Source organism: Panthera uncia (genome assembly GCF_023721935.1).
Source record: "Panthera uncia isolate 11264 chromosome E2 unlocalized genomic scaffold, Puncia_PCG_1.0 HiC_scaffold_19, whole genome shotgun sequence".
NCBI lineage: Eukaryota > Metazoa > Chordata > Mammalia > Carnivora > Felidae > Panthera > Panthera uncia.
Genome location: NW_026057588.1, coordinates 3,204,352 through 3,215,085, shown reverse-complemented (window position 1 = coordinate 3,215,085; position 10,734 = coordinate 3,204,352). Strand labels below are relative to the sequence as shown.

General features: G+C 49.5%; 1 long non-coding RNA gene across 1 annotated transcript in view; it reads right to left on the bottom strand.

Annotated features, from left to right (window-relative positions):
- Positions 1–10,734, bottom strand: part of LOC125915883 (uncharacterized) — a 10,747-nt gene extending 13 nt beyond the window's left edge. Inside the window, exons 1-3 of the long non-coding RNA XR_007455776.1 lie at positions 10,558–10,734; positions 4,099–6,262; positions 1–3,559 (exon numbers count right to left, since the gene is read on the bottom strand). The exon at positions 1–3,559 is cut by the window's left edge and continues 13 nt beyond it. This is a non-coding gene — a long non-coding RNA (uncharacterized LOC125915883). The remainder of the gene's footprint in view (positions 3,560–4,098; positions 6,263–10,557) is intronic.

Here is a 10,734-nt window from a genome sequence, read left to right as displayed (position 1 = left end):
AAATCCAATCTAGAAAAGTCTAGCCCATTCCAGTAATACAAAGGAAGATATCCCAATTCCAGGGGACTGTTCTATACGATGGATTATAAGGGGAAAGGGATCCTGTGAGCACTGTTTCGTGTTAAAAAGCATTTGCAAACTTCAACAGCCTCTCCTTATAGTGTTTTTAGCAAAGAGTACAACTAGGAGGCCACCTAAGAACAACAGAGATTTATCTCAAATAAAAGCAAGCAAGCATATTAAACGCTAAAGGTATTCCAACTAAAAGTGGGGGCCAGAAAGGGAGGACCTCCACCACAACCACCATGCAACACTATTCTGGAAAAACCTGGCTAACACAACTGAAGAAGAAACGAAAAGCATAATGTGGAAAAAGCATTATTTTGAGCTAAAAAACCTTGTCACTAAATACAAGAAAAGAATCCCATTAATAGCAAAATAAATAAATTCTCATTAATAAATTCAAACTATCTGCAACTCCAAACAAAATTTTTTTAAATGTCTAGGACATAACACAAATCCTGAATATGTGAAGACATATGTTTTTGGATGGGAATGTGGAAATTGTTGTCAATCCTTCCTTGAACATACATTAAAATCCAATGAAAGGATGGGAAGCTTTGATAAACTGAGAATCCAGTTCCTCTAAAGAATAAAGGTACAAAACTATCAGGACAATCCTGAATAAGGTATGTATGTGGTGGGGGCAATGTGTTGTCTGTAAAATGACCCAAACATATGGAAACGTACAGTATTCTTTCCAACACAATGACTCAAGTGTCAAGACAAATACACTTAACCGAGCTAACACAGTCCAAAACCTGACTTGCGTGAAAGTGTACACACACATGGGATTTAGTTTACAATAAAGAAAGGTCTTTAAATCAAAAAGAGCATTAACTGTTTAAATACAAACTATGAACTCTCTGAGGACTAAGTGGTAAAGAATAATTTTAACAAAAGTGACGAGAGGGGATGGCCAATACTTTAATTTCTGACCAGTTATTCAAGCATGCATTTCCAAGAAGGTTGGGACAGCCTCTGGCATTAGGAAAGCACCACAAACCAGTGCTGGGGTCTGGCCTCCTGCCAAGCAATTCTGTATTTCAACAACGCATCACTGGAAGCCTAAGGCCACAAAGGCCAATAATCTACTTTGCTCTCATTAAAATAAATCAGTGCCCTCAAAAAACAGCATTCCTCCAAAATTTTCATCAAACAGGAAGGAATGAAAACATAAAAATCTTTAATAGAATGCTATGTAGCCATTAAGTCATGCTTTCAAGAAGTTTTTTAACATTATTTTCTGATTGCAAACATAAAAGATAATACAACATTCAAACATTACAAAATATTTAATGTAAAAACCACAAGCCACATCCACTGATCAAATCTGTTGCTATACTAAACCTTTTGACATCCATATGTAGAGTAGCATCAAATTTTTACCCAAATGAGATCACATTAGGTGTTCTGCATGTGTGTGCTTTTAACTTTTATTTTTTTCAGTAAACTTTATGCCCAATGTGGGGCTGGAACTCACAACCCCAAAATCAAGACTCGTGTGCTCTGCCGACCCTGCCAGCCAGGCGTCCCTTGTGTATGTGTTTTAAAACCTAGTAATTTATGATGGTTACCTTTCTATATTAGTACATATAGATCTACATCATTCTGAAGGCCACATAATATTCCATTCTACAGGTACACTGGTTTATTTAAACTCGGTGAAACCACTAACGTGAAAAAACCTTTAAAGCATTAAATGAAAATAATGGGGCATAAAATTGTACAGCATACGTGGCATTTACATGTATACCTATTTATATGCACATAGAAAATGATGGAAATATCCACACAATGGAATAAGGCAGTTTTTAGAAAGCAAACCTATAGATGGAAGTGTATTTATATGGAAATTCTTGTAGATAGTGCTAAATAGCTACTAAGTAGTATGTGTGCATACATATGACACCTTCTCCCCGCCCACCAACTACTGTCTCACATCCCAGGAACTTCACTCTTATAGCTTGAGTTTGAAATGTTAATGAACTGGGTATGATCTCATTGTGCTAAAAAAACAAACACACAAGAGCAAACAACTACAAGGATATTTAAACATACGGAAATATATATAAATTAAGCCAGAAGAAAATTTCCATATAAACTTGTATAGATTATTCATAAAAGGGGGAAAATAAAAAAATAAACAATAAAAGATACTACTTCTTTTTGCATTTTAATTTCAAATGTTATTCTAAGTTTATAATTAGAAACAAATTTTTGAATATAAAATTCAAAATAAATTCAATTTCTGTTGGTCTTCCCGTTCCCTTTCTGCCTACTACTGCTAAGCAGCATGCCCTCTGCTGTGGTGGTCCCGGGATGTGGCCCCTGCTTACGAGGACACTTCATCTTCCCCTCTGGCCGCCTCCCACTGCTCCCATGGCACCCTCCACTCGCTGCCTGTATCACTTGATGGTGCTCCACATCCAGGCCCTCCCCTCTGGCCTCATAGTTCAAACTGAATTCTGGCCACATGGCAAACCCATCACCTTCATTTCCTGACTTGGAGGTGGACCCTCGCATACCCCTACTCAAATTTCCGCATTTCCTTCTGCTCTCTGGAGTACAGATCCCTGTGTGGGTTGAGTAGCGGCCAAGGGCAGGATCTTAAAAGGTCTGACCACATTTGGCAGACAAAGGCAAAGGTGGAGACACAAAGGGACCAAGCCCTGGTCCTAGGGGCCAAGACCACCAATTCCAAGAGGAAGGAAAGAGAGGAGATGAATGACAGAAAGCAGTCTCTCTCTACCCTGGGCAGAGGGCCTTATGGATTTCTAGCGTTCTTTAACCTCCAAATATCGGTTCTTGCATACACTAGACATCTAACCATGAAATGTTATATGCATCATAAACATTTCACGCAGAATAAATTTCGCTTGTGAGCCTGACCACTTACAACTACAGGACAGTGGTGCCGCCTGGACAACAGTGTTGCCACTGTGGTTTCTACCACAGTATTTGCGCCATTCTTTGAATGTTTTATAGCACTTTACTTCTCTATTTCATAAAAAATGAATAGAAAACAAAAGTATGGGCCTCACATTTAATGTAACTGAAACAAGGATGGAATTTATCAGGCACCCCTGCTACCAGGTGCGGGGGGGGGGGGGGGGTCTTTGGCCTCAAACAAATGAACTGGGAAGAAATCAATTAAAGAACACAGATCAGAGGCTTGAAAAGATTGAGTGGGACACATGAGGAGAGCTAACGAAATCCTGTGACCCCACTGTTTCACCTCAGGCTCCCCACATCCCATCAGTTGAGAAAGAAGCTCCATGAGAGCTTCTTCGACCCCATTTCTACTTACTTACTTTGGCCCCTCATCATGGTGCACCTAGATTCAGCCCCCTCACTCATTCTACCTACCTCATCCGAGGGGGCTGGAATTGAGAACTTTAAAGTCAGGAAGCGAGGAAGTTACTTTCTTCGTTTCTTGGGGACAGCATGGTGTGCGGTCTCCTCTCTCTTCTCGTTTGCTCCATTCTCCTGCCTCTCTCTGCAGACCGACATTCTCTACTTCAGCATGACGTGGTAAGCGCTGCCCCAGCCCCAGTCCTACCTCACCTCCCGGTGACACGCCCAGTGCTGACAGCCTCAGCAACCCAAGTTCTCCGAGTCTGCAAGTACACACCGCAGCTCAAGTCCTTCTAGGGTGGTGGTTCTCAAACTTGGGGTGCCAAAAGCCATCTGAGGTACTCGTGAAGTATGTACCTGCCTCTCTAGATGTGACGATCTAGGAGGCCTGTGGTTCTCTAGGAAAGAGGCATTCCAATAAGCACCCCAGTAGTTATACCTTGAGAACCACTGCTGTAGGCTTAGGTGTCTGGTCTTGTTCGAATAATCACCAACAGAAGCATACGGACAACAGGGGCTGCTGGGGGGCCAGTTTCATATGGCAATGTCAGCAAAGAGTAAGTGACCACTCTCCCTACCATCCTGGCCGCAACCTCCACCCTCTGGTCTTGTAGATGGCTCTTCGCAGATCATCTCCACATCACCCTGGGCTTACCTCTATCACAAAGGCTTAGCACTTACCACACTGCAGCAAAATTTCCTTGTTGGTGTCCATTCTTGTGGGCTTTCCCCAGAAATTTCAGAAGAGAGGAAATAGTATCTAAGAATTTTAGTTTAATGATCAGACCCCAAATAGTTCAAGACGAATAAAGCTACTTTAAAGAGACTGTCTTCTGAGCCAGTATGAGTAATCTGGCCATATTTTCACGTCAATTATTAGCTGATCATTTTTTTTTTCTCCCAAATGAGAAAAAAAACATGAAAAGATAGGCCACAAACGATGTACAGGAAAGGGCTACTCTGGTCAGACCTAATTTGAGTGGAAATTGGGAACAAAGGGGACTGGAGATAGGAGACCTCTGGTGTCCTAGTTACCTAGCAAGAGCTTCACTGCAACCAGATGCTGGCGCTAGGCTACCTAAAGGCCAGTGCTAGTGAACCTTCACCTTCTCTCATTTTGATTCCATACTCACCAAGCAATCTTTTCATTATGGTTTCATTTCCCATGTAGGTCTGTCTACAGGGAGAGAATCTGTTGATCATACACACTTTTGAGTATTTGGGTCCCTGCTGTAGTTATGTCCCACTATAAGCTAACAAGCCAGAATGGAGAAAACAGGAACATTGTACTTTAGTCACACCGGTTTTCAACATAAACTAATATGTCAGTAGGGTTTACACAGGTTTCCCCAGCTTCATTAATGTGGATCTACTAACACAGGATGAGTCCTTACGTGAAATAAGGTTTCTGAGTGTCCACAGGCTTTAGGACCAGACACTGGATACTTGAGGCACTCACTGAGGCCAGGCATAAACCAATGATTCCCAGGGACCAACCTGAATGGCACATGAGCCTTCCTTCAGATGGTAACACACCGTCAGCACAGCCACCTATGTTGGTAAGCATGTTTTCTTACTCGTCATTTAACTACAGTTCTCATTCAGCAGACGTTGAGGCCAGTGATTATGTCACCCACTTCCAGAGATACAAAGTCTGGCATGGTCCTGTCCCAGAGTGGGCAGTTTCCATGTTTGCTGACGGAATGAACAACTTTTGCTATTTGCTCACTTCCCCACACGATGTGATTCACTGCACCTGACCTGAAGCAGTCAGCAAGGTGTGAAAGAAGAGTACGGGGCCGACTGAGTCTCTTAGTAGCTCTCTAATATCCAACTACTTCACTTCTCCCCCTGCTCTGACCCTAATCCAAGCTATCATCTCTCACCCAGACCTGAAATGGTTATCGCTGCAGCCACTGTTTCCACCCTCCTCTTCAGAACCCTACAACAGACGGTGTTTTTAAAACACAAATCTGATTCTCATGTTACTTTTATGGCTAAAACACCTCAATGGTTTCCCACTGTGTTTCATATTGAGCCCATATACTTACCACTCACTGGGAGACCTTTCACAACACAGCACCAACTGACCTCTTCCCCACCTTGATCAAACGCCACTCAATTCTTTCCTTTGCTCCAGGCATCCTAGACTTTTGGCTCTTCTCTCTGGAGCCCTCAGAAATGCCCCTGTGCCCTCTGCTTCAGACTACTCTTGCCACAACACACTACCATCCTCACTTCTTCAGTGCTCAGCCTGAGCTTCCCTGGCCTTCCAGAAAGGCCCTATGTGGCCTGTTTCAGGTTAACTGTCCACAGTGAATATTCTCTCTCAAAAACATCAATTGTACAATTATTTTTTCAACGTCTTTCATTAACCAATAGACTATGATCTCCAGGAATACACTTCTTTTCCCACTCTAGGCCATGTTTGCTAGAAGAACCGATGGACCTCTCATGCTTCTCTAATCACCCAACAAGAGAGAAAGAGTAGGCCTGAAAGTACAACTGAGTGTTGGGGGGGGGGGGGGGGGGGGGGGGCGGAATGAAGGAAACTGAAAAGCATAGCATGAGGCCAAGGAGAATTTCTGGCAAACACGCAATTCACCGGAAGAGTCTGTGAGTTTTCAGAGAGCACAAACGGGTACTTGCATGGCTGTATGGAACACGTATGCAGTAGAAAAGTGTCAGGATGAAGAAGAATGTGTTCACTCTAAGGATGAGTGTGGCAGTGTGAGAAGGGAATTCAACTCACCTGGACCTGGACCCGACCACCTAGTGTTTGGACCTAGTTCCTCTTCCTCTGGCCAGGTGTCTCTGAGAAGGATAGGAGCTCAAGAAGGCAAAGCTGGGGAAGGAAAAGAAAACATGAGATACCAAATTTACTTTGCAAATACCAGATTCCTCAGACTGGAAAGGACTGTACAACAGGTGCACCTTTATCTCCTCCAGTGGCAGAGGTCAAGTGAGACCAGGAGAAAGAGTCTTCCCTCCCAGGACGGAAGGGCCCTGGGCATTGCTCCCTGAGGCAAGAGTTGTACTGTGGACTGTAATCACAGTCTCTTCCCTGTGGGGTTACGCCAATGGCTGTGCAAGTCATTCTCTGAACTTCTTAGAATGTCTTCTAACAAGCAAAGCAAAACAGTAAAGACACAGGGCTTTGGATTTAGAAATCAATTCAAGAACCCAACTTCCCACTTATTAACTATGTGATGCTGCCAGTTCCTCTAAAAGCAAAGGACACGTGTAGGCAAAACTCAGGAAAACAATAGCTGAAGTGGCACTATTATTTATTTACATATTTATGTATTTTACACACCCCATACAATACTTAACAACTGCTTTTCTTGTCTCTGTTACTCCTCGCCACAACACTGTAATCTTCTAAGTATCACTTTATAGAAAAGCAGATGCTCAGAGAACTCAATCTCAGAGCCCATGGCAGACCAGTACAGATCAACCTAATGTCACTCTGAAAAACAGAACATCTACTGACATTTTCCGTGGAGACCACATGGACTAGAGATACAGGTACTCCTTAGAAAAGTGAATTAAAACTCCAGTTTTGCCATCTAATAGCTAGTGATGCAGGGAAAGAAGTTTAACTGCACTGTAAATTTAAGTACTATGAAAAGATTATCTTCTATTAGGACCTTAGTATTATTGCCATTAGGTAGTTACTTCATTCCTTAACCTTACACACCATTGTAGAGGTTTTCAACATGCTCCCAAATGGGGGGCTTACGAGATGCTTTGGTGGAGCTAGGACTAGAAGTGCCCCAGCTGGAGTCTGGGGTACACGTAGGCAAACATGGTGAGAGCTACTTTAGTGCTGGAATCGCGGTAGTCCTCCAGAGGACGCAGCAGCAGTGCCACAAGTGACTCTGCGCATGTGCAACCCCCAACCCCGCCACCAGCAGGTAGCCCCACCCAAGAACCAGGGCAGCCCCCCCGCCCCCCCCCCCCCCCCCCCGCGCTCTCCCAAACCACGCCCTGACATGCCTAGAGTACCTCCCCTGGATTGTCTCCCGTGCCACGCCCCTCTCCTGTCTGCAGCCCTGAATTGTCCAGTTCCAGGCTCTTAGACGTTTTTCTTTGCGTAAACTCCATACTGACCTCAGAGCCTCCACACCCCAAAACTTATGTCCACAGCACGCGTCCTCTTCCCACAGCACGGGTCTGTCTTCTGGAGACCTCACCTTCCCCAAATCTATTAAAATGCCGACATCTGAACCCCAGTCATTCAAACGGACCCTCAGGGCTGCACAGATGAACCCTGTCCCCACATTCCTGAGACTTGGCTTTGGTGTCCTTCGAGGAAATATCTCGCCTGCCACCCTGATGAGTGGCCACTGCGGCAAACGCTCTGGGCTGGCCAAACTGGAGCCTACACAGCAAACCTGACTCCTGTTCTCAGCCATGCGAAGGTGGATGGGGCTCCCCAGGACCCCTCAGTCACTTAGGACATGGCAGTCCCACCCTCAAACCACCGCCTACAACTCCACGGTCCTTCTTGATGGCGCTTTAGCAACCGCCTACTGGCCAACATGGCACAAAGGTGGGCAGGTGTTTGCAGCCCGGTGAATCTGGACCCGACAGCCCCTCCTTACAACCGTCCCCTGCAGCTCGGCCATCACTCAGATTGCGCCTGCGCAGCAAACCCCAGCTGCCCACTCTGGGCCCGCCCCCTGCAGCCAAGCCGTCATTCAAGATGGCGCCTGCGCAGTAAGCTTCGGCAGCCACCTCTGGGCCCGCCCCCGGCTGCTCCGCTGTCATTCAAGATGGCGCCTGTGCAGTAAGCCTCGGCAGCCACCTACTGGACAACAAACATACTGCTGGGATGGGCAGGGGTCTGCAGGGTCTATTTATCGTTCAGGACAAGACAGCCCCTCCCTCAGGCCCACCGCCTGCAGCTCTGCCATCATTCAAGATGGCGCCTGTGCAATAAGCCTCGAGGGGCCATCCCACGCCAACACAACCCAGGCCTACCCACCCAATGGGTAGGGGTCTGCAGTCTCCTGTTATTCAAAACATGAAAGCCTCTCTCAAGCCTGCTCCCAGCAATACGACCATCACTGATAGTGACACTTGCACAATAAGCTTTAGCTGTCACCTACAGGTCTTAATATCACTCGAGTGGGTGGGGCTCTGCAGCTCCTCCCTCACCCCGCCCCCTGCAGGACCTCTGTCACTCAAACGGTGGCTGCGCAGTAAGTCTCGGCTGCCACCTGTCGACACAGTAGGCGGAACTCCGCAGCCCCTCCCCTTGGGCTCAGCCCCTGCAGCCAAACCCATGTGCACTCAAGATGGCGCCTGCGCAGTAAGCCTCAGCTGCCACCTGTCGGCCAACAGCGCCAGAGTGGGCCCAACTCTGCAGCCCCGCCCCTTGGTCCCACCCCCTACAGCCAGCCCCACTCTGTCACTCAAGATAGCGCCTGCGCAGTAAGTCACGGGGAGCTCTGCAGCTCCTCCCCCCCCCTTGGATCCGCCCCCTGCAGCTGGGCTGTCCTTCAACATGGTGCCTGCGCATAAGTCTCGGCTGCCACCTGTCGGCCAACAAACAGTACTACAGGGGGCCGAGCTCTGCAGCGCCTCCTCTCCCCTTGGACCCGCCCCTGCAGCTCCGCTGTCCTTCAAGATGGCGCCTGCGCAGAGAGTCTCGGCTGCCACCTATCGGCTAATAGCGCTAGAGTGGGCCGAGCACTGCAGCTCCTCCCTCTCCCTGCTGTCCTTCAAGATGGTGCCTGTGCATAAGTCTCGGCAGCCACCTGTCGGCCGACATGAATAGTGCCAGTGTGGGCGGGGCCCGCAGCAGGGTCAGTCCCCCAAACTGCCCGTGGTCCCACCCCCAGCCCCGCTGACGGGGTCTGCGCAACACAGCTAGGCTGCTCCCGTCCCCAGCATTTCCCCTAGCCAAAAGATGGGGCCAGACACACCGCAGGGTGACAACCACAAGGGAAGGCCTCTGCCGCGCCCAGATATCACCAAGGAGTAACAGCCGGTGCGTCCACAGCCTGTAGCTCTGTACCTCAGTACTAACAGTTTCATGGCGGCCGCGACCGCGGCAGCCGCGGCAAACTTAGCACAACGCTTGGCTGCTCCAAACCACACGGACCCAGCCAACAAAACGGTCTCCGGGTCACTAGCCATGGCCCATTCTCAGAAGTCAGAGCTTAGCCCTCAAGCCAGTTGAGGTGGCACCGTCACGGCAAACCTCTGCAGCCAGACCTTCGACTGGCAAAGAAAGTGAGAGGTAGTCAGGACCCTGAAGCCTTCAGAGCATAGAACACGGGGTCACCACGGTTCCCCCCCCCCCCCCCCCCAGCCCTTGGCCCCGCCCCGCTGCGGCCAGCCAGCCACCATCGCACCAGCCTGCGCGGCAGACCTTAGCCACCCCCATCAAAGATGGCGCCAAGGTAGGCGGGATTCAATGATACCGTCACAGCCCGGGCTAGCCGCAGTCTCAACCGCCCTTGGCCCCGCCCCAATCCGCGGCCAACCAATCAGGATAGCGCCTTTGCAGCAAACTTCACCGCCCACGCCAAATATGGCGCCAGGTGGGCGGGGCTCCCCAATCACTCACAGCCCTGAGAAAATACCCACAGGCGTGAAGCCCTCGGCCCCGCCCCTCACGACTTGTAGCTCCTCCCGCCGCCACTGCGGCAAAACAAGCCCCGCCCCCAAAGTCTGGCAAGGATGCTGAGACAGCCTGAGGGACCTGGCTGTCAGGGACGCCGTGGGACAGACGTAGTGATCTGTAGCCCCCAGACCCGGCCGGCCCACCACTTCCCCAGCACCCACCCTGGCGGGCTCGCCTGACAGAAGTCCGCGGTCATCCCGTCCCCGTCCCCCACCTCCACTAGGCAAGATGGCGCGGCAGCCCCCCGGCTCCGCGGCCACCTGAAAGGGACAGCCGGTCCCTGAAACCCCGGCCAGACACGCAAGATGGCGTCCGCGGCAAGCGCGGCAACCCGAGCACCGGACCCGTTGAGAACCCCACCAGGCGGTGTCCGCCGGCTGCCTTCCCCCTTCCCCATCTGACCAGGGTCCCAGAGTGCAGCGTGTGACGGCCGTGCTGCCTCACGCGGCATCCGGACACCGTCCTGACACAGACGTGTAGCGCGGGGGTCCGGCCGGACTCACCTCCCCTCACCACACTGCCTCGGGCCCCACGGCTCGGCCCAGGAGCAGCCCGTGTGCACAGTCTAGCACGCCCACAGGGCCCCTGGCGCCCGGCGGCGCCACCAGCCCAGGGTGGACATGTCCGCTCCTCGGCTCCGACCTCGTCCTCCCCGCGGCTCCCAGCGTCTGCACCGAGCC